General features: G+C 49.1%; 1 protein-coding gene across 4 annotated transcripts in view; it reads left to right on the plus strand.

Moving 5' to 3' along the window:
• The first annotated feature begins 318 nt into the window (after positions 1-318).
• Positions 319-22,863, plus strand: part of LITAF (lipopolysaccharide induced TNF factor) — a 40,255-nt gene continuing 17,710 nt past the window's right edge. Inside the window, exon 1 of one of the 4 annotated variants that reach the window (XM_012453205.3) lies at positions 319-448. The gene's annotated coding sequence lies outside the window, so the exon portion shown is untranslated. Of the gene's footprint in view, positions 449-565; positions 619-830; positions 883-16,437; positions 16,660-22,863 lie in introns of those variants that run through there. The other 3 variants (XM_064362497.1, XM_064362498.1, XM_064362499.1) reach the window with 3 other exon arrangements.

Genomic DNA, 22,863 nt, shown 5'->3' on the forward strand with positions numbered 1-22,863 from the left:
TTCTGGATCCAGGCTGCTGCTGTTATCACTGCAGCCGGCCGATGGGGCTCCAAGTAGACGGGCAGATGGTACCCATTTAGGGGCAGATGTGGAAACAGGAGCTGCTGATTTCCAGAACTTTCAGTGATGATTGAGAAAGGTCTACGTGGGGCCACCGGCCACCCTGGGGGCACAGAGCGGAGAGGCAGCTGATAAGTCTTACCTAACATCTACCCCGTGCTGAAACTTCACCCCTATCTTCCCAGTTAACTCCCAGTCAGTCTTACGAGACGGGGACTGCAATTGCGCCCATTTTGCAGACAGGAAACCGAGCTGAGAGAGAGTGGGTAACTTGACCGAAGGCACAGGGAGTGTCTGGGGCTGTCGGGTCGCGTCTGTAGAGTTACAGGAAGAGAAGGGCCGCCCTCCAGAAGGCTGGGAGCGCCCCAGCGCGGGGTCCGGGGTCGAGGTAGGTGGTCCCACCGCCTGGAAGTGGTGAGAGGGGAGTGGGGAGAGCCGCCCGCGGCAAATCCGGAGGGAGGTCCGGCTGTCGGGGGCGGGGCGGGGGTGCTGGCACCGAGAGGCGGGGAAGGATCGGAGAGTTGGGGAGACACCAGGGCGGCGCGAGGCGTTTGGCGGGTGAGACTTGGGGCACCGGGGTGGCGAGCGAGCGGGGTGTGGGGTGGAGCTTGGGGGCGATCAGAGTGAGGCAGGGAACGGGCCTTGGTCTGGGCTGGGGCCCAGGTGCGGGCCGCGGGGGCGGGAGAAGCCGGAAGCCCGAGCCGGCCGCGCTCCGCCCCGGCGGGTCCAGCCCCCGCCCCCGTCCCCGCCGCCCGGCCCTTTTCCCGGGACGCCCGCGCGGCCCGCTCAGACCTCCCGGCTCGACAGTCGGCGCGGGCGGCGGTGAGTGCGGCGCGGTCCGGGAGCGGGGCGCGGGGGGCAGCGAGGGACAGCGGGGGGTCCGTGGCGCCAGCACCTGCCGGGGGTCCCCGGCACCGCATCCTCGGCTGGGGGCTCCCCGGAGGCCGGGGGCGAGGGGCGGGTCGCGGGCATCAAGCGGCGGCGGAGGGCGTGGGGGCCCGGCTGGGGCGGGGTCGGTCCTCCCTGCACTAGTCGCGGCTGCGTCTCCGGTTGGGTTCAGTTCCTGCGCCCCGGAGTGGCCGGATCGCGCGTGGCGGGGTCATCTGGCCTCCACCCCAACGCGCGCCCCTTGCGGCCCGCCGCGTCCCCCTCCCGGAGAGGAGGCTTTTTAGAAAAAGGCGCGATTCGCTCTAGTGACTCAGGTTTGAGAGTTCCAGAAATATCACCCGGGGCTTCAGAAACAAAAACAAAACAAAACCCCAACGAATTCCCGAACGCTGTTTGCATACATTTGGCTTCTCCGGGCGCGGGTATCCGCGTTTCTCCCCCCGCCCCCGTGGGTTGCGCGCAAGATCCGGGACGGACACCCGTGGGCCCTGGGACATCCTGGGGAGGTGAAAGTAGACAGCAAAGCGGGCCGTGGTCCGAAGGCCCTGCCTCTCCCCGCAGGGTAAGGTGGGCACCCCGCGAGCGCAGGGGTCCTTTCACTGCTCACGGCACCCAGCTCTGGGCCCAGACGCCGCTCACCGTCCACCGCAGGTGCCGGCTAGGTGCCGGTGGGACCAGCTGGTGACTGGTGGCAGAAGTAGACCTCGCTCCTCCCTGCCAAGCTAGGCAAATACCCTCCCCGCCTTGGTTTGCAGGTCACTGTGGATCTAAGTGGTCAGTTCGTGGTCTGACCGAAGCTCTTCGGGATCAGGGTGATAGGAGAAAGATGTGTGTTCTGGAAGGGCCAGGCATGCTTCAGGGACCAGGCTAGTTGGACCTTCACTGGTTTTTACTTCCCAAGAGTGGAGCTGATGTCACTGGCTGTTGGACTGAGCAGTGGTCACTGGGAAATCTACAGTTTCTGGAAGCCACGGGGCCTTCCAAGCTCCTACCAATCTTCCCAAAGAGGATAACTCCCTCCTCTTGGCCTAGTGAACTGATGCTGGATCAAAGACTGCCTGAAGCCCAGGTTGGGGTCCTCTTTAGGAAAGTCATGATTTGCGGTAATGTGTGCTTGGCTGCCTCATCTGCCCTCTCACCCCCTGCCTTCTCAGAATGGCTCTTTTTAGGGCTTCCTATTTAGGACTAACCCAGATGCCTGCAGAGAGAAGTGCAAGCTGGTATCTGGAATTCCACCAGTGTTTTGGTTTTATCAGTTGGAGCAGGATCTAGATGGCGTGTGACTTGCTTTACCAGGCATAGAATAACACCCATGTTGCACTTGGCTTTCTTCTCCACCAACCCTTGCTCTGGGAACTAAATGCATACCGCACTCTCTAAGAAACATTTAATTGTCTATCTACCATGAGGGAGGCCCATCTTCCCTCTTTCCTGTTACTTTGAGGCATGAATAATAGATGCTTTTATTCACATTTAAGAAAGTATCTTTGTAATGTTTTCATGGATTAAGTGACTGGGTGATTGATCTAAGTTGTAGGATCAATTGCTTTCTTTCTTTTTTTTTTTGAGACAGTCTCGCCCTGTCGCCCAGGCTGGAGTGCAGTGGTGTGATCTTGGCTCCCTGCAACCCACCCCCGACCCCGTCTTGGTTCATTGCAACCTCCACCTCCAAGGTTCAAGTGATTCTCCTGCCTCAGCCTCCCAAGTAGCTGGGATTACAGGCCGGTGCCAACATGCCCAGCTAATTTTTGCATGTTTATTAGAGACAGGGTTTCACCATGTCAGCCAGGCTGGTTTCCAACTTCTGACCTCTAGTGATCCACCTGCTTCAGCCTCCCAAAGTGCTGGGATTACAGGCGTGAGTCACCACACCTGGCCAGTTTCTTGTCTCTAAAATACTAGATTGAAGTAATTCACTGTCTTTGGTGAATACATTTCCCTTTGTTACTTTGGTTCCTTTTATGGGCTGGCTGCTGAGAAATAAAGTGCTACCCTTGCCATGTAAAGGATGCAGAAGAAATGGCTCCTGGTCCTGAGGGGTTTACGCAATGGGTAGAAAGTAGAAATACACACAGGCGAAAAAGCTCATGCTTGCTAATGCCCTTGTAACTCCGGAAAGGGCTTGAGAGCAGTGGAAAGGAGGCAGCTAAGTGAGAGAAAGTTTCATGGAAAAACTGAGGCTTGGGCACATGTGGCAGAAGAGACATGTGGACGTAGTTCAAACAAACAGGAGGGTCTCAGCAGAGCTGTGGAGGAGGTACAGACAAGGCCAGGTGGTTGAAGACAGTAAATGGAAAAATCCACTGAGAGGAAGGAGCTGGAAGGTATTTCCAGCCTAAGTGAATTTTCAAGAAAGTAAACAGTTCATGTTTTGCTGACATTACCCATCCTCACTGCTTAGAGATGTATAATAGCACTTTGAGAATGGGCTGGTGCCTTCCGTGACTGACACTTCTCCCAATGAAGAGGAATTTCCCTAGAGCTACAGCGAGGGTGGAAAAAAGAGGATCTACAAGAGGAAGTCCTGGATTCTTGGCACTGTGACTTGTCGTCTATTTGTTTTCATTTTTATAGCAGTGAAAACAGCCCCATGGGTGAGGCGGTTTCTCAGGTGCATACACTTCTTTAGTTCTGTGACATGTCGCTGGCGGGTTTGGCCACCCATAGCCTGTTCTAAACTAGACTGATGCTTACTTGCCTTAAAATTGTTATTCGAGGTCAAGTGGCGTTTTCCAGGGTTCTCATAATTTTATCTTGTTGTTTGAGCCTGTGTTGACTGACACTCTGGACACAGTGACCACAGCTTTGAAGTTAATGAAGTTGTCCTTTGGCTACAGGTTATTTCAGTAGGCGAATTGTGTAATTTCATACAGCTTAAGTCATGAACACAAGAAAGGAACTATTCTGGAGGATGTATGTGATGGTAATTCTCTGCTCACCTCGTAGTAGGTAGGAGTTAATATTACAGGATCCAAAGCCCGAGGCTCCAGAGAAAATAATGTTGGAGAATTTAAGCTGTTTAGCTCATGGAGCCTTAGAATTAATTGGCTGTGTGCATCAGGTAAGTTTAAGAGCTTAATAATGACTTGACTTAACCTTGAATCCATGAGGTTATTCCTAGATGATGCACTCATAGTTCAAAATTTTTTATTTAAAAAAATACTAAAGAAAGTGTGGAAGATAAAGAAGAAAGGCATAATCTCCTAGTGAGAGTGAAACACCTACCCCTGGCTGTCCTTTTCTGGCAGCGTCTGTCTTTTGGCATTATGCCTGTTGTCTATGAAATCGTCATCAGGGTTCATACAATTTTGTATCCTAATGCAGTCTCAGTCTTATTAATGCTCTCATTGCACTGTTCGATGAAAAACTGTCATTCATGTGGAAACTGGGGATGTGGTTTCACCAAGAATCCAGAGGAAAATTGCCCACTCTGATTGTCGGGGAGCAGCCTAACTCCCCCGATGGAAGCACTTTCCGTTCCACAAATCACTGATTTGTCGTTACGCTGTACTTGAATCTGGCTTTAGGATTGTGGTAACTTTATCTTTGACTTGTGGGACATACCGCCCTGCAGAAACAGCCTGAGCTAAGCAGATGGAATTGGCAAACGTTTCTCTGAAATATTTCACCCTGAGCTTCTGTACTTCGGCTGAGGTCTACTGAAATTGGAATTTGTTTGGGATCAAATCACCGAAGGCCAATTTCTTGCTTCCTTTCCCAAAGAGAGCTGGAGGTCCGGGTTTCCCCTTTTGTCTAAATCCTTCCTCCTCACCATTTATGGCTTAAGAAGCACCATTCACCTTGGACATTTTTACAGGAATAACATGCAGGTTAAATTCTATGACAGCAAAAACCGCGTTGCAGAATTGTTGTAGTTTAAAACCTGTCAGGCGACGGTCCTTAGTTTAAAAATTTTAAGCAATATTCAGTGTAGTAAGTGTGCAGTTTGGCTAGTTCCTGAGGGTTGATTATAGTCAGGATCCACTTTGGAAATAACAGTTTTCTCCGGAGACCCTAAAAGACCAGACCTTTTTGACCCTCGCAGCTGGTTCTCTATCTTGTTTACAAACTAGGCTATTTTCTTAGGAGACCTGACAATTTGCATGTGAGTGCCCTTCTTTTGCCTAAGGAATCCGTTTTTTATTCTGGGGTCATTTCTGCAATATACATATTCATGGACCTAGCTTAGTGTTTCTTTTCTGGAGTCTGGGAGGTGGAGATCGGAGCAGAATTGAATTTTTCTCCTTTTTCTTCCTGGAAGAATTGATCTTCGAGGATTAAGTTGGTGGTTAAAAAGCTGCTTTATCTTTCTGAAGGCCTTGCCCTTTTCTGTGTCGATCTGATACCTAAATGTAGGAAACAGTTCTATACACAGCTTGAGAATATATTTTTAGAAGAGTTTACCACCCACATGTGGCTAAAGTTTTGTGAGGAGTTTTTTTTTTCTTTTTTGCCAGTTGTGAGTGAAATAGATATTTCACTATGTCTTGCTCTTACTTTCAAAACGTTTTAAGAAGCCATTGACCATTTTTCTCTTTTATTTTTAGTTGACACGTAATAATCATACACATTTATGGGATAAAGAGTGATATTTTCATGTCTCCAATGTGTAATTGATCAAAGGGTAATTGGCATGTTAATTGCCTCAAACACATCATTTCTTTGTGTTGTGAACATTCAGAATTCTCTCTTTTAGTTTTTTGAAAATAAACACTGAATCATTGTTAACCATATTCACCGTATAGTTCTACAGAACAGAAGTTATTCCTCCCATGGAACTGTAATTTTGTGCCTATTAACCAGCCTCTCTCTATCCTCTCTTCCCCTCCCCTTGCTAACTTCCAGTAGCCACAGTTCTTTTCCCTACCTTCCGTGAGCTCATTTTTGTTATCCTTCCTTTGTGGAAGTTGTGAAATACCTTTTAGGGGAGTACAGGCTTGTGGACAGGCATATATATGCATTCAGCTGGGCAGAGTTTGGGACGTTCCTTCAAAACCTGTTCCTTTGCTGAAATTCTAGATATCTTTTTTTTTGAGATGGTGTTTTGCTCTTGTTGCCCAGGCTGAAGTGCAATGATGCGATTGTGGCTCACCGTAACCTCCGCCTCCAGGGTTGAAGCAATTCTCCTGCCTCAGCCTCCTGAGTAACTGGGATTACAGGCATGCACCACCACCTCCAGCTAATTTCATATTTTTAGTAAAGATGGGGTTTTCCACGTTGGTCAGGCTGGTCTCGAACTCCCAACCTCAGGCGATCCACCCGCATCGGCCTCCCAAAGTGCTGGGATTATAGGTGTGAGCCACCGCGCCTGGCTTTTTTTTAAAATTGATTTTTCACGTCATCAATTAGAAGTATCAGAAACTCTCCTTCCACCACCCCCCCACTAAATCTTTGACATTTAACCAAAATATACTTTATTTATTGATTGATTTTTAAATAGGGTCTTGCTCTGTTGCCCAGGCTGGAGTGCAGTGGCGTGAACACAGTTCCATGCAGCCTCAACCTCCCTCCCGGGCTCAACCCATCCTTCCACCTCAGCCACCACACGAATTTTAGTTGTTTTTTTTTTGTGTGGAGACAGGGTTTCACCCTGTTACCCAGGCTGGTCTCGAACTCTTGGAGTCGAGTGATTCATCCATCTTGTACTCTCAAGTATTGGGGTTACAGGCATGAGCCTCACCCCAAAGCACTCACAGCTTGTTTTTTTAAATTGAACTTGCGTGCTTTGGGGTAAGACCTGCCTGTTTCATTTCACCTTATAGTTTTTCTTACTCTCGGCCTATGTAGGGGAGAGGGAAGACTTTCTTTCTGCCTTCTGAAGGTACCATAATTGAGTCTATCAAATAAACTGATGACAGACAGATTACAGATGAAAAGACATACAGATTTATTCCATGCATACATAGTGGAGTCCCACAGAAAGTAGAACTCAAAGCAAGGTCAGATGACTGAAGTTTATATAGTGTGCCTGAGCTACAGAAAAGGAATAGGGTCTGGGCTTAGTGACTCATGCCCGTAATCCCAGCATTCGGAGAGGACAAGGCAGGCGGATTACTTTAGCCCAAGAGATCAAGACCAGCCTGGGCAACATGGCAAAACCTTGTCTCTACAGAAAATCCAAAAATTAGCTGGGCATGGTGGCTCATGACTGTAGTCCCAGCCACTCTGGAGGCTGAGGCAGGAGGATTGCTTGAACCTGGGAGGTTGAGGCTGCAGTGAGCTGAGATAGTGCCACTGCGCTCCAGCCTGGGTGACAGACCAAGACCCTGTCTCAAAAAAAAAAAAGGAACAGGGGCTTGGGGATCCTGGAGAGAGAGGTGGTGATAGGTTATGGAAGGGTGAGGGGAAGAAATGTATGGTGAACACAGGTTGTCATGTTATGCAGATAAAAAGTCTCTTGGATGATAAAAGGTGTCTCAGAGTAGCCCTCAGAAGAACAGGTAATGGCTTGTGACCAGGTGTCAACCTTCAGTCTCCTCTCTAAGTTAAGATCTTCCAGCTGGGTACAGTGGCTCATGCTTGTAATCCTAGCACGTTGGGAGGCCACCGTGGGTGGATCATGAGGTTAGGAGTTTGAGACCAGCCTGACCAACATGTTGAAACCCCATCTCTACTGAAAATACAAATATTAGCCAGGTGTGGTGGTGCGCACCTGTAATCCCAGCTACTTGGGAGGCTGAGGCAGGAGAATTGCTTGAACCCGGGAGGCAGAGGTTGCAGTGAGCTGACATCACACCACTGCACTCCAGCCTGGGCCACAGAATGAAACTCCGTTTCAAGAAAAAAAAAAAAAAAAAGATCTTCCCTGGCTGATGAGCTTCCTATGATAGTCACTTTCCTTTACATAGATCAAGTTTCTCTTCTCTGAAATGCTTGGGACCGGAAATGTTTCAGATTTTGGATTTTTTTCAGATTTTAGAATATTGCATTCTACTTCACTGGTTTAGCATCTCTAGTCCAAAAATCCCAAATCCAGAATGCTCCAATGAGCATTTCCTTTGAGCATCATGTCTGTGTTCAAAAAGCTTTAGATTTTGGATTTTCACATTTGGGATACTCAACCTGTAGACAAAGGACAGCATTTCAGAGCTACTCCTGTGTATGCAGTTTCTCAGAATAACCAGCTCAAAATATGCAAAAAGAAAAAAAAAAAAATAGATTCTGGCCAGGTACAGTGGCTCACACCTGTAACCCCAGCACTTTGGGAGGTCGTGGCGGGCGGATCATGAGATCAGGAGTTCGAGACCAGCCTGACCAACATGATGAAACCACATCTCTACTAAAAATACCACAATTAGCTGGGCACGGTGATGTATGCTTGTAATCCCAGCTACTCAGGAGGCTGAGGCAGGAGAATTGCCTGAACCTGGGAGGTAGAGGTTACAGTAAGCCGAGATGGCGCCGTTGCACTCCAGCCTGGGCATTAAAGTGAGACTCCGTCTCAAAAAAAAAAAAAAAAAAAAAAAAAAGTAGATCCTGAGGTCATATATTCTATTCTCCTACAGTCATATTTTGGGGTGGTGTGTCCTGAGCCCCAACACCTATTTGACTCATTTATAAGTTTGATCCCTGAAGGTATTTAAGCAAACTTTTAATTTTGGCATAATTTTTGATTTGCAAGAAAGTTGTGAAGTTAATACAGGAGTTCCTCACCCAGTTCCTGGTTTTCCCTGTTGTTAACATCTTATACATCACGCAGTATATTTGTCAAACTAAGAAACTGATGCGGGTATGTTACTGTTCACCAAACTCCAGACTTAATTTGGAGTTCCCCAGTTTTCCTACTGATGTCCTTTTTTTCTGGGCCAGGGTACCACATTACATTTATTTATTTTATTTTATTATTGAGGTGGAGTCTCGTTCTTGTTGCCCAGGCTGGAGTACAATGGTGCGATCTCAGCTAGCTGCAACCTCCACCTCCCGGGTTCAAGCAATTCTGCCTCGGCCTCCCAAGTAGCTGGGATTACAGGCATGCACCACCACACCCACCTGATTTTTGTATTTTTAGTGGAGATGGGGTTTCGCCATGTTGGTCTCGAACTCCTGATCTCTGGTGATCCACCCACCTTGGCTTCCCAAAGTGCTGGGATCACAGGTGTGAGCCACTGCGCCCAGCCTCACATTGCGTTTAGTCGTCCTGTCTCCTCAACCTCCATGACTATGTTAATTTCTCAGTCTTGCTTTGTTTTTCATGACCTTGACACTTTTTAAAAAGTACTGATGAGGGATTCTGTAGAATTTCCCTCAAATCAGGGTTGGCTGATGTTTTTCTCATGATTACACTGGGGTTGTGGGTTCTGGACCCTGGGAGAGGACCAGGGAGGTGAAGAGTCCTTCTCATTCTGTCACATCAGAGGGCACAAGATATGCATGTGACATTCCTGATGTTAATATCAAGGGAGAGAGTAAAGTATTCTGATGTTAATTAATATCAAGGTCTGAGAGGGGTATTTGCCGGGTTTTCTCGCTTGTAGTTTACTCTCTTTCCCTTTTCATTGACTGTTCTTTGACAGAGAGTTACAGAGTCCAGCCCACACCCAGGAGAGCAAAGGGAGAGATTAAGTTCCACCTCCTGCCGGGTACCGTGGCTCATGCCTGTAATCCCAGCACTTTTGGAGGCTGAGACAGGTGGATTGCTTGAACCCACGAGTTTAAGAACAGCCTGGGCAACGTAGACCTCCATCTCTACAGAAAGTTTAAAAATATCACTGGGTGTGGTGGTGCACACCCGTAGTCCCGGCTACTCAGGAGGGTGAGGTGGGAGGATTGCTTGAGCCCAGGAGTTCAAGTCTGCAATGAGTTATGATCAAGCCACTGCAATCCAGCCTGGAATGAGTGGAATGAGCAAGACCCCATCTCTACAAAAAATAGAAAAGTAGCTGGGCTTGTTGATGCATACCTGCAGTCACAGCTACTTGGGAGGCTGAGGTAGGAGGATTGCTTCAGCCCAGGAGGCCGGGGCCACAGTAAGCTATGATGGCGCCACTGCACTCCAGCCTGGGTCACAGAGTGAGACTCTGTCTCAAAAAATAAAATAAAATTGCATCTCCTGGAAGGGGAGTATCTACACATATTATTTGGAATTTGTAAGTGAGGAAGATTTGTCTTGTCTTACTTAAAAAATGGACACTTCTGGCCGGGTGCAATGACTTACGCCTATAATCCTAGCACTTCGGGAGGCTGAGGCTGGCTTATCACTTTAGGTCAGGAGTTTGAGACCAGCCTGACCAACATGGGGAAACCCTGTCTTTACTAAAAGTACAAAAATTAGCTGGGCGTGGTGGCGAGCACCTGTAACAGCTGCTTGGGAGACTGAGGCAGGAGAATCGCTTGAACCTGTGAAGTGAAGGTTGCAGTGAGCCAAGATAGCGTCATTGTACTCCAGCCTGGGCGACAGAGCGAGACTCTGTATCGAAAAAAAAGATACTTCTAATGAGCTGATGCCATAGATACCCCAGTCATGGATGGAATAGATGTACCGGATGGGCACAGGAAGCTTCAGCTCTGCAAGGATGTCAGTTGTGCATATCTTTCTCAAGGCATGGTGGAGAAATATAGACCTCATCACTTCCCCTGGCGGGGTGGTAATGTAATATGGTCCAGTTAGGGAAATATTAATAGAACCTAACTTGCAGACAGGAAGCAATTAGGATACAGGAGGAAGGCGTATTTCATCAAGGGCTAGATCATGCGGTGTCGGCCAGGGGAAGTGAAACAGCCCTGAAAAGCGTGCAACAGGTAATGTCCACCACCACCCCGTTCCCACAATATCCGTAGGTCTTGCTAAAGGCAAGATTGCTGTTTTCTGGAGTTTTCAAAGACACGACAATTAGACTACTTGTAGTCATCTGGAATTTGGTCAGAACGAAGGAAGTAAGCAAATAAAAGACTCCCAAATGAGGTAGATATTTATCACCAAAGCAGATGGCTAGCCCTGTTTACGTCACTCAGAGGAGGCGCCCAAGGAAACTGTTAACTCTTACTTTACACAGAATTCTTGCACACTGGGTTCTGCTGGTGTCCAAGTCCTCAGAGGCTTTGAAGCAACAAATTGTGGTGGTGGGATGGAGCTGCCATCAGCCCCGTGTTGGACTCTCATTTCCCTGGGGCAAGGCTGAACCACAGATGTAGATACAAGCAGAGAGGAATATGGGATCGATTTAATTAATTAATTAAATAATACATTAATTAATTAATTTAGAGACAGAGTCTTGCTCTGTCGCCCAGGCTGGAGAGCAGTGATGTGATCTCAGCTCACTGCAACCTCCATCTCCCAGGTTCAAGCAGTTCTCCTGCCTCAGCCTCCAAAGTCGCTGGGACTGCAGGCATATACCACCATGCCCATCTAATTTTTGTATTTTTAGTAGAGATGGGGTTTCACTTTGTTGGCTAGTCTGGTCTCGAACTTCTGACCTCAAGTGATTCGCCCGCCTTGGTCTCCCAAAGCGCTGGGATTACAGGCGTGAGCCACCACACCCAGCCGGGATCGATTTTAGAAAAAGATAAAGGCTGGGTGCAGTGGCTTATGCCTGTAATCCCAGTGCTTTTGGGAAGATCACTTGAGGCCAGCCTGGGCAACATAGTGAGACCCCATCTCTACAAAAATTTAAAAGGTAAAAAGCTAGCTAGTCATGATGGTGTGTGCCTGGAGTCCCAGCTGCTTGAGAGGCTGAAGTAGGAGGATCACTCGGACGCAGGAGTTCGAGGCTGCAGCGAGCTATGTTGGCGCCACTGCACTGCAGCCTTGGCAACAAAGCGAGACCCTGATTCTAAAACAAAGTTCAATTTAAGAAAGAAAAAAGAAAAGAAAAAGGTTAAGTTTTTTTCAGGTGGATGTTTACAGAGGCTGTGGGTCAGAGTTATGCAACACCAGAAGTTATGGAGACTGGGGTTTTATTGTGTTCTCGGGAGAAGACACCCTTGGCTGTGGGCTGTGAGTCCTTTGATGTGTGTTACGCTGACGACAGCTTGTTGGGGTGACTTCTGCGGTGGGTGGTTCTCTTGGAATTCTAGGTTTTGAAGCTTATTTTTAGACTCTGAACTTTCCTTCTTGGCAGGAGTTGAATCCCTCTGGGGGGTTTTCAAGTTGCTCTTGGACTGCTGGTTTTTGAAACAGAAACCCCTTTTGTGGGGTCCCTCATAAACCCAGGCGCTGGCGCCCACCTCGTAGTGTGAAGTCTCCTGTAATACGCCCTCACTCTCCTGGCCCCCACTGCTCACCTGCCCCATGGGACACAGGTGCACAGCTTCTGGGTGTCCGTCCACGCTGGACCCAGATCTGTGCCCTTGGTGGTGCGTGCCTGTAGTCCCAGCTACTCAGGGGGCTGACACATGAGAATTGCTTGAACCCGGGAGGCAGAGGTTGCAGTGAGCCGGGATCGCACCACTGCACACCACATTGGGTGACAGAAAGAGACCCTGTCTCGGAAAAAAAGAGCTTTAGATGTGCAGAAAATTAGTACAATTAATACAGAGAGGTCCATATTCAGTCACCCGGTGTCTACTTCACTTCGGGACGTTGGCGGCAACTGAGTCTCTGACATCACTGCATTACTGTTTACCAAACTCCAGGCTTTATTTGGATGTTGCCAGTTTTTTCAACTAAGCTTTTTCTGTGCTGGGGTTCGTTTTTTTTGAGACGGAGTCTCGCTCTACCACCCAGGCTGGAGTGCAGTGGTGCGATCTCGGCTCACTGCAACCTCCGCCTCCCAGGTTCAAGCGATTCTGTCTCCTGAGTAGCTGGGATTACAGGTGCATGCCACCATGCCCAGCTAATTTTTGTATTTTTAGTAGAGCCGGGGTTTCACCATGTTGGTCAGTCTGATCTCGAACTCCTGACCTCACGATCTGCCCACCTCAGCCTCCCAAAGTGGTGGGATTACAGGCGTGAGCCACCGCGCCCGGCCCGCTGTGCTGGGGTTCTACGTTGTATTTAGTTGTCACCTCTCTATTCATTCTCCTCTGGTCTCTGACAGTTTCTTGGACTTTCTTTCTTGTTTTCTGTGACTTTGACAGTTTTGAGGAGTGCTGGCCCGGTGCCCTGTGGCAGGTTGTCTCATGACTACGTGGGGCCGCGGGTTTGGGGTCAGAAGGCTACAGAGGCCCTCTCGCCTCATCCCGTCAGCAGGTGTGTGATGTCATGTGACTTCTCGCCCGATCATCTGTCTGTGTGTGGTTTTAGCTGCATCCCCCTGCTTTTGAAGAGGACTGGAGCATCTTATGCATGAGGACTCGGGGGAGGACTCAGTCTAGGGGAGGGCTGTGGTCAGTTTGATGCGTTTGAGGTTGAGGGGTGGGGACAACCACAGGCGCTTTGTGCAGACCCTCCATCCCTGGGGAGCAGGACGGGAACAGGAAGTGTCTTGACATGGAAGGGGGACTTGGAGGAGAGGCAGGTCACTGGGGGGGGCGAAGGACCCAGGCTAAGGCAAGAGGGGTGTTTTGTTTTGATCTTTTTGTTTATTTGTTTATTTATTTGTTTATTTTTGAGATAGGGTCTTGCCCTTTCACCCAGGCAGGAGTAGAGTGGTGTGATCACAGCTCACTGCAGCCTCAAACTCCTGGGCTCAAGTGATTCTCCCACCTCAGCCCTGTGAGTAGCTGGGATTACAGGTATGCACCAGTATACCCTGCTAATTTTTTTTTTTGATGGAGTCTTGCTCTGTTGCAGTGGTGTGATCTTGACTCTCTGCAACCTCTGCCTCCCAGGTTCAAGTAATTCTCTTGTCTCAGCCTCCCCAGTAGCCGGGACTACAGGCACACACCACCACGCCTGGCTAATTTTTTTATTTTTAGTGGAGATGGGGTTTCACCATATTGGTCAGACTGGTCTCAAACTCCTGACCTCAGATGATCCACCCGCCTCAGCCTCCAAAGTGCTGGGATTACAGGTGTGAGCCACCACACCCAGCTGTTTATTTCTTTATTTTTATTTTTTTTATTTTTTAAAGATGGGGTTTCACCGTGTTGGTCAGGCTGGTCTTGAACTCCCGACCTTAGGTGATCTGCCCGCCTTGGCCTTGAACTCCCGACCTTAGGTGATCTGCCCGCCTTGGCCTCCAAAGTGCTTGGGTTACAGGCATGACCCATCATGCCTGGCCGCTGGTTTTTTTTTTTTTTTTGAGACAGTTTTGCCATTTTGCTCAGGCTGGTCTTGAACTCTTGGATTGAAATGATCTTCCTGCCTCACCTCCCAAAGTGCTGGGACTACAGGCGTGAGCCACTGTGCCTGGAAAGATTAAACCATTTAGGAGATCTCAGGAAAGGAGCCAGCCAAGACGGCATGATTGGCAGGAGAGGACATTGTCTCGGCACTGTCCCTCCCAGAGACCACAGGACCCGCCCCCTCCTAGGGCTGGCCACATTCACCAGCTTAAAGAGAAGTCTGAGCCAGAGGAGGAAGGGTGCTTCTGAGCCTGGGGCAGGCGGACAGATGCCTGGGATAAGGTGGAAGGTTGAGGGGGACTGATCTCTGCCTGGTGCCTCCCGCTGTGGGAAGGGGAAGGGTGCCCATTGAGAATCTGCAGAGCTAGTGGGGAATCTCGGCAACCCAGCTATGAGACTGGATGGATTGAGTTTTTTAACGCATCACCCCGAACTCAGTGGCCTAGATAACATGCATGTAGTATCTTCCAGTTCTGGAGCCTGAAGTCCACAGTAGGCCTCACCAGATTAAAATCAATGTGTCTGCAGAGCACAGTGGCTCATGCCTGCAATTCCAGCACTTTGGGAGGCCAAGGCAGGCAGATTACTTGAGGTCAAGAGTTTGAGACCAGCTTGGCCAACATGGTGAAACCCCATCTCTACCAAAAATACAAAAATTAACTGGGCATGGTGGTGGTGCCTGTAATCCCAGCTACTCGGAAGGCTGCAGCAGGAGAATCTCTTGACTCCGGGAGGCGTAGGTTGCAGTGAACTGAGCTCACGCTACTATACTCCAGCCTGGGCAACAGAATGAGACTTGATGTCAACAACAACAACAAAAATCAGTGTCAGCTGGACTGCGCTCCTCGAGGCTCCAGGGGAAAATCCACTGTCGTGCCTTTCTGAGCTTCTAGAAGCTGCCTGCATTTCTTGGCTTGTGGCCCCTTCCTACCCCTTCAAAGCCAACAGCTTCTTCTACATTTAAAGCTAACAGAGGTCTTGCTCTGTTGCCCAGGCTGGAGTGCAGTGGCTCGCTGCAGCCTCAACCCCCCAGACTCAAGCAGCCTTCCACCTCAGCCTCCCAAGTAGCTGGGACATACGTGTGTGCTGTCACACCCTGATACTCTTTGTAATTTTTGTGGTGATGAGGTCTCTCTATGTGGCCAGGGCTGGTCTCGAACTCCTTTGCCTTTCTCTTATAAGGCCGTTTGTGATTACACTGGGCCTTTCTGGCTAATCCAGAATAACCCGCTCATCTCAAGATCCTTAATCACATAGGCAAAGTCTCTGTTTACCACTTAAGGTCACATATTCAGAGCTTCCAGGGATTAGGCTGTGAACAGTTTCGGGGAGCATTAGTCTGTCTACCACACTGGGGGTAGGGGTGGGAAGGTCAGACTGTAGGGGATTTAGCCAAACAAGTGAATGTCTACCTGTGAAGCCATGGAGGTAGTGGATACAGAACAGGCCCCTGTGGTGTAATGAGGTCTGTGCCTGGGTCTTCATGCCTCTCGCAGTGAAGCCTTGGTGTGATTGTGGGCAAGTCACCCCCTCCCTGGTTTTACTCTCCTCTGTAATGACAGCTACGCTTTTATGTAATAATAATCTGCATACCCAATGTTCTGGGTATATTTTGCTCACTACATTCTCACAGCAGCCCTCTGAAATATAAGTACTATTGTTGGCCCATTTTCCAGATGAGGAAACCTGAGAGAAATTTGGCAACTGACCCCAGTTTGCACAGCTTAGCAGGCAGAGTTGTGTTTTGAACCAAGGAGGCTGGGTCTTAGAGTTTCTGCTCTTAAAGACTTGACCTGCCTTAAAATTCCACCATCTTAACTTTTTTTTTTTTGAGATAGAGTCTTACTCTGTTGCCCAGGCTGGAGTACAGTGACACGATATCAGCTCACTGCAACCTCCACCTCTCAGGTTCAAGCAATTCTCCTGCCTCAGCCTCCCAAGTAGCTGGAATTACAGACATGCACCACCATGCCTGAATAATTTTTGTATTTTTAGTTGAGATGGAGTTTTGCCATGTTGGCCAGGCTGGTCTTGAACTCTGGACCTCAAGTGATCCACCCGCCTCGGCCTCCCAAAGTGCTGGGATTACAGGCGTGAGCCACTGCACCCCACCCCATTGTCACCTTTCTTTTAGCCCCTTTCATTCTCCCGTTCATACTGTGCCTGTCGACCATCGTCTGTGTCTTCTCTTCACTCTGAGTAACTGTTGGGTATTCAGTGGGCCAGGCTGTAGTCCATGCCATTCCTGCTGTCCCTGGGTTATGGGTGACTCCGTGACTCTTGTAAATAACAGGGGGGCACACAGAGGTGTTTCTGAAATTTCCATATGTTAAATTTTCTTGGTGTAGTCCCAGCACTTTGGGAGGCCAAGGCAAGAGGATCACTTGAAGCCAGGAGTTCGAGACCAGCCTAGGTGACGTGGCAAGACTTCATTTCTACAAAAACAACAAAAATTATTAGCTGGCCATGGTGTTGCATGCGTGTAATCCCAGCTGCTTGGGAGGCTGAGGCAGGAGAATCGCTTGAACCTGGGAGGCAGAGGTTTCGGTGAGTCGAGATCACGCCATTGCACTTCAGCTTGGGCAACAAGATTGAAACTTCATCTTAAAAAGAAAAAAATTAAAAATTAGCCAGGAATGGTAGCATATGCCTGTAATCCCAGGTACTTAGGATGCTGAGGTGGGAGGATGGCTTGGGCCCAGGAGTTTGAGGCTGCGGTGAGCTATGATGGCGCCACTGTACTCCAGCCTGTGCAGTAGAGTGATACTTCTGCTAAAAACATGAAATGTATCTTGGGCACCAGGCAGAGATGTCTAGCCTGTGTCATCTCTGAGCTCAGTAGCCTCAGTTTCCCCACCAGGCCAATTCCTGATGGGATTCTGCTTGGAAGTTGCTTAAGGGCAGTTCTCAGCCGTGGGCACTGTTCGTCCTCCTCCCTTCTCCTTCCCTTTTGGGCCCTGCCTGTCTGTTGTCCATTTCACCAGAAAGGGATGGGGTCAGGGAGGAAAAAGGCCCTGAGACTCCTTTGACAATGGTATCAGGCTGGACATAGTGGCTCACACCTGTAATCCCAGCACTTTGGGAGGCCGAGTCGGGCGGATCACTTGAGGTCAGGAGTTCAAGACCAGCCTGGCCAATATGGTGAAACCTCATCTCTAAAATACAGAAATACAAAAATTAGTTGGGCTTGGTGGCTCATGCTTGTAGTCCCAGCTACTTAGGAAGCTGAGGTGGGAGAATTGCTCGAACCCAGGAGGTGGAGGTTGCAGTGAGCCGAGATCATGGCACCACACTCCAGCCTGGGCAGCAGAATGAGACTCTGTCTCAAGTAAAAAAAAAAAAAAAAAAAAAAAAAAAATGAGGGTGGCCCTTCAGTGTCACAAGCTAGCACTGAGGGTAGAGCCACTTGCATGGTGGTAACTCCGTGTCTCCTTTCCTCCACACACCTGTTGACTGGAGCTGTTGATGTTGTGACATCTTTGGGTACCAGCAAGTTAGAGACTCAGAATCTGCTTGATACCCATGAAAAAGGCCAGTGTCATTTCTGGGGAGTAGATGATACCTTATCCCCATTGAACAAATAGCCTTAGGGCCACCCCAAGGACCAAGTGATGAGTGTGGAGTGACAGGGATATCTGAGTTTGATAGGGTGGGGACACTGGGGAGCCTGCTTGTGACTCAAGGTTCTGAATGGATAATACAGTGGGAAGAACTATACCTACCCTTTTTTTTTTTTTTTTTGAGACAGGGTCTGGCTCTGTTGTCCAGGCTGGAGTGCAGTGGTGCAAACATGGCTCATTGCAACCTCTGCCTCCCAGGCTCAGGTGATCCTCCTCACTGAGCTTTGTAAGTAGCTGGGACTGCAGGTGCATACTGCCACTCTGGGCTAATTTTTATATTTTTTGTAGAGATGGGGTCTCACTGTGTTGCCCATGCTGGTCTTGAACTCCTGGACTCATGCCTTCCTCCCACCTTGGCCTCCCAAAGTGCTGGGATTACAGGTGTGAGCCACCATATCCTGCTGGAACTACCCTCTTTTTTTTTGAGTTGGAGTCTGGCTCTGTCATCCAGGCTGGAGTGCAGTGGTGTGATCTCAGCTCACTGCAACCTCCACTTTCTGGGTTGAAGCACTTCTCCTGCCTCAGCCTGCTGAGTAGCTGGGATTTTAGGGGTGTGCCACCATGCGTGGGTAATTTTTATATTTTTAGTGGAAACTAAAACACATTTCACCATGTTGGCCAGGCTGGTCTTGAACTCCTGACCTCAAGGGATCTGCCGCCTCAGCCTCCCAAAGTGCTGGGATTACAGGCATGAGCCACCGCTCCTGGCCTGGAACTACCCTCTGGACACCCTTCCATAGCCAGAACCAGAACTGGAATGGATGCTGGCCCAAGCAAGGGGTCCCTTCTGCTGAGTGATGATTCTGGCAGTGCCATAAACTTGCACCGAGGCAAAAAAAAATGAACCCGTCTTGAGGTGTGGAGACCATGGCAAATTTTCTTTCTGACTTCATCTTGTTTGTGTGCACACGCCTCCACACTTCCCTTTAAAACCTCTGACCACCCACTTTTTGTGTGTGTGTGTGTGTGACAAAATCTCATTGTGTCGGCCGGGCTGGAGTGCAGTGGCACGATCTCGGCTCACTGCAGCCTCCGTCTCCTGGGCTCAAGCAGTTCTCCTGCCTCAGCCTCCCGAGTAGCTGGGATTATAGGCGCGTGCCACCACGCCCAGCTAATTTTTGTGTTTTTAGTAGAGACGGGGTTTCACCATGTTGGCCAGGCTGCTCTGGAACTCCTGACCTCAGGTGATCCACCTGCCTCGGCCTCCTGAACTGTGCTGGGATCACAGGCGTGAGCCGCCGCGTCCGGCCCGTCCACGTTTTATCCGTGCTTGATCTCCTCCTGCCTGAACATCCCAGGGTGCCCTGTTGAGAAACAGCACACTGTTCCCAGGAATCCTGGAGGAAACGAAGGGCTCCAGGCTCACTTCAGGGATTCCAGTTCTTGAGCATATTTGGTGATGTGCTGGCGTCTGCACCGTAAATCCTCCTGTTACCTTGAGCTGAACCGTGAGCCCATCTGTGTGGAGGCTTGTCGTTGTGTAAACATCTTCCTTTACAAATGTCGTTTTCTCAGATTCTATATTAGGGCTAGTGGAGGAAGCCCCTCCCATTCATTTCTGCTTCTTTATGTCTACTCCTCAATCTTTTTTTTCCCCGCGAAGTAGGATTTTCCTCTGTCCCCCAGGCTGATGTGCGGTGACAGCATTATAGCTTACTTCAGTCTCAACCTCCCAGGCTCAAGCAATCGGGGGATCCTCCTATCTCAGCCTCCCGAGTAGCTGGGACTTTAGGTATGTGCCACCACACTTTTTTTTTTTTTTTTTGAGACAGTGTTTTGCTTTTGTTGCCCAGGCTGGAGGGCAATGGCGTGATCTTGGCTCACTGCCATCTCTGCCTCCAGGGTTCAAGCGATTCTCCTGCCTCAGCCTCCAGTAAAGATGGGGTCTCTCTATGTTGCCCAGGCTGATCTCGAACTTCTGAGCTCAAGCGATCTTCCTGCCTTGGCCTCCCAAAGTGTTGGGATTTTAGGCATGAGCCACCATGTCCAGCCTGCTCCCAAATCTTGATGCCATTCCAGATTGGGACTTGGTGTTCTTTTTCTTACCTAGGTATTGCTTTCTACAAACTGTTAAAGCAGCAGAGTGACCAGCTTGTCCCAGTTTACCTGAGACTTTCCTGGATTTAGCACCAAATGTCACACATCCAGAAAAACCCCTCTGTCCAAGGCAGATGGGACAGTGGGTCACCCTGCGAAGCACCCATAACATTTTGGGCCTCTTTCTAGGGGCTGGGGGTGTAGATTTTAGTGTCAGTTTCTGCTCTTATGGGAAGACAGACAAGTAAAGAAAAGTGCCGTATGACAAGTACAGCAAGCACAAGTTAGTAGCAACTGACGTGCACTGAGTACTTGTGTGTTCCACGTTGCTCTGGGTCCTTTTTGCAAATAGATTCATTTCATCCTCTCAAGAGCCTTATGAGGAAGAAACTATCAGTGTGCCCATTTTACAGATGGGAAAACTGAGGCACTAAAGTCATGCCCTGGGGCGTGGGGGCTCCTGGAAGAACCCAGGGGGTCTGGCTCCAGAGTCTGTGCCCTTGACCTCTGCACCACAGAGAGGCTCTAGGAGGAATGAATTCTCCCTGGAGCAAGCCAGAGGGGAGTTGTTGGAGGAGGTGACGTGCAAACTGGGATATGATGGGCAGAGAGGAATTTGCCAGACCCATCAGAAAGGAGGCAGGCAGAAGAAAGAGCATGCCTGTGACATATTGGGAACATCCAAGCAAGGCAGGTGTGGCGGGAGGTGACAGGAGAGACTGCGTGGTTGGTGGGGACACCAGCGCATCCTAGGAATCCTCTCAGTCCCCGCCAACTGGGACCAGGAAGTTACGCTAGTCTAGAGCACAGTGACAGGTGTCAGAAAGACCCGTGTGGCTTGATTTTAGACAAACGGGCCTGGGATGGACTGAATCAAGAGCAGCGGCCAGCTTAGAGGCTCGAGTTTGAAGGCCTTGGCTCTGGATAGTGAGGTAAGGGATTTCCACCAGTGTCTTTTCCCCCCCCTTTTTATTGAAGTGAAAATCACTGGAAGTCACTGAAAGGGTAGAAAAAAAAAAAAGAAATAGAGAAAAAGAAAAAAAAAAAGAAAATCACATAAAGATAACCATTTAAAAGCGAATAATTCAAGGCTGGGTATGGCAGCCCATGCCTATAATCCCAGCACTTTGGGAGGCTGAGGCAGGTGGATTACTTGAAGTCAAGAGTTTGAGATCAGCCTGACCAACGTGATGAAATCCTATCTCTAATACAAATACAAAAATTAGCTGCGTGTGGTGGTAGGTGCCTGTAATCCCAGTTTACTAGGGAGGCTGAGGCAGAGAATCGCTTGAGCCTGGGAGGCAGAGGTTGCTGTGAGCCAAGATCGTGCCATCTAGCCTGGGCGACAGATTGAGACTCCATCTCAAAAAAAAGGATAATTCAGTGGCATTTAGTAAGTTCATGAACCTGGGAGGCGGAGGTTGCAATGAGCCAAGATTGTGCAACCATCAGCTTCCATCTGGTTCCAGAACATTTTCATCACTCCGAAAGAACCCTATACCCATTTCCTCCCGCACCACTCTGTGTCGCTGTGAGTTCACCTATTCTGGGCATTTCATCTCAATGGAATCCTTCGATCTGTAGCTTTCAAAGTTCATTCCAGCGCTGTCTTGTAGCCTAAATGATCAGTGATAAAACTGGTAGGCTGGCCACCCCAGGCTTCCCAAAGTCTGATTTTGCATTTAGGATTCAAGGTTGTACTTACCCAGCAGGAGTGATGCCATAATCACGAATGTGGTTTTCCCAGGGTGACGCTTATCCATTACACTCCCCTGCGATCTCCCCATTAAAGAAACAAACAAACAAAAAGAATCAAAATTCAAGGCAGGATTTTGACCGGCAGATTTGATTCAAACATTGAATGAACCCCTGCCTGGGTGAACAAGGAGTAAGATGACTTCCAGGACCTTGTGGTGAGCACCTGAAGTAGCAGCTGAAACTGGCCTATTCCAGAGAATTCTGAGGCTGTTGAGGCTGAATTGTTTAGAAGCAGATCTGTTGCTGAAACTGACGTCCTTGTGGAGTTCACTTCCACGTTCCGAGGATTCAAGATCAATGCATTAATATCAGTTCAGGGTGCGGATGATCGCTGGCTCTGACATTGTGGCTTCGGGGATTTCTGTTTTTTTTTGCCTCCACTTTTAACAGAGTGATATTAATTAAACTGAGGCCGGGCATGGTGGTTCACACCTGTACTCTCCGCACTTTGGGAGGCTGAGGCGGGTGGATCACTTGAGGTCAGGAGCTGGGGAGTCGCCTGGCCAACAGGGTGAAACCCTGTGTCTACTAAAAACACAAAAAATCAGCCGGGTTTAGTGGCAGGTGCCTGTAATCCCAGCTTCTCAGGAGGCTGATTCAGGAGAATCCTTTGAACCTGGGAGGCGGAGGTTGCAGTGAGCGGAGATTGTGCCACTGCCCTCCAGCCTAGGTGACAGAGTGAGACTGTCTCAAAACAAAAAAAAAAAACTGAGACAGAGATGCTCTCTGGGCTGACAAACACGCCCCCCCAGTCCTTTGTCTTTTGATAAGGTCTTGAAGCAGTAAATATGAAGCTTTGGGCACTCTGCCTCCAGGGAAATTCTGAGCTCTCTCCCCTTTCCCCGATATGAGAGGACAGTTTTGTGACTTGTGACTTTCCACCCTCGGCTGATTGTTAAGGTTCTGTTGCCTGTTTACTGAGAGGCAGGTCCCTTTGAATTGCAAAGTGCCCAGTGACAAAATGAGTTGGAACCCATCATTGGCAGGTATTTTTTTCGTTGCATCATCGCAAGTATGTGGTGTGACAGTGTGTAGTAAACGCACTTTCGTGCATTAGGGAGGCAGAAAGAGAGCTGATCCCTCCAGAGTTCAAATGTGCTGCTTCTACCAAGGGTGTATTTTAGTTTCATGGTTTTTCTGTTTTTAAAAAATTTCTGGCTAGGCACAGTGGCTCACGCCTGTAATCCCAGTGCTCTGGGAGTCCAAGGCAGGCTTGGACTCCCTAAGGTTGGGAGTTTGAGACCAGCCTGGCCAACATGGTGAAATCTTGTCTGTACTAAAAATACACATATATTAGCTGGTGGTGTTGGCAGGCGCCAGCTACTTGGGAGGCTGA

This window comes from Aotus nancymaae, unplaced genomic scaffold (genome assembly GCF_030222135.1).
Source record: "Aotus nancymaae isolate 86718 unplaced genomic scaffold, 86718_ANA_hifiasm-v0.15.2.pri h1tg000049l, whole genome shotgun sequence".
Lineage (NCBI taxonomy): Eukaryota > Metazoa > Chordata > Mammalia > Primates > Aotidae > Aotus > Aotus nancymaae.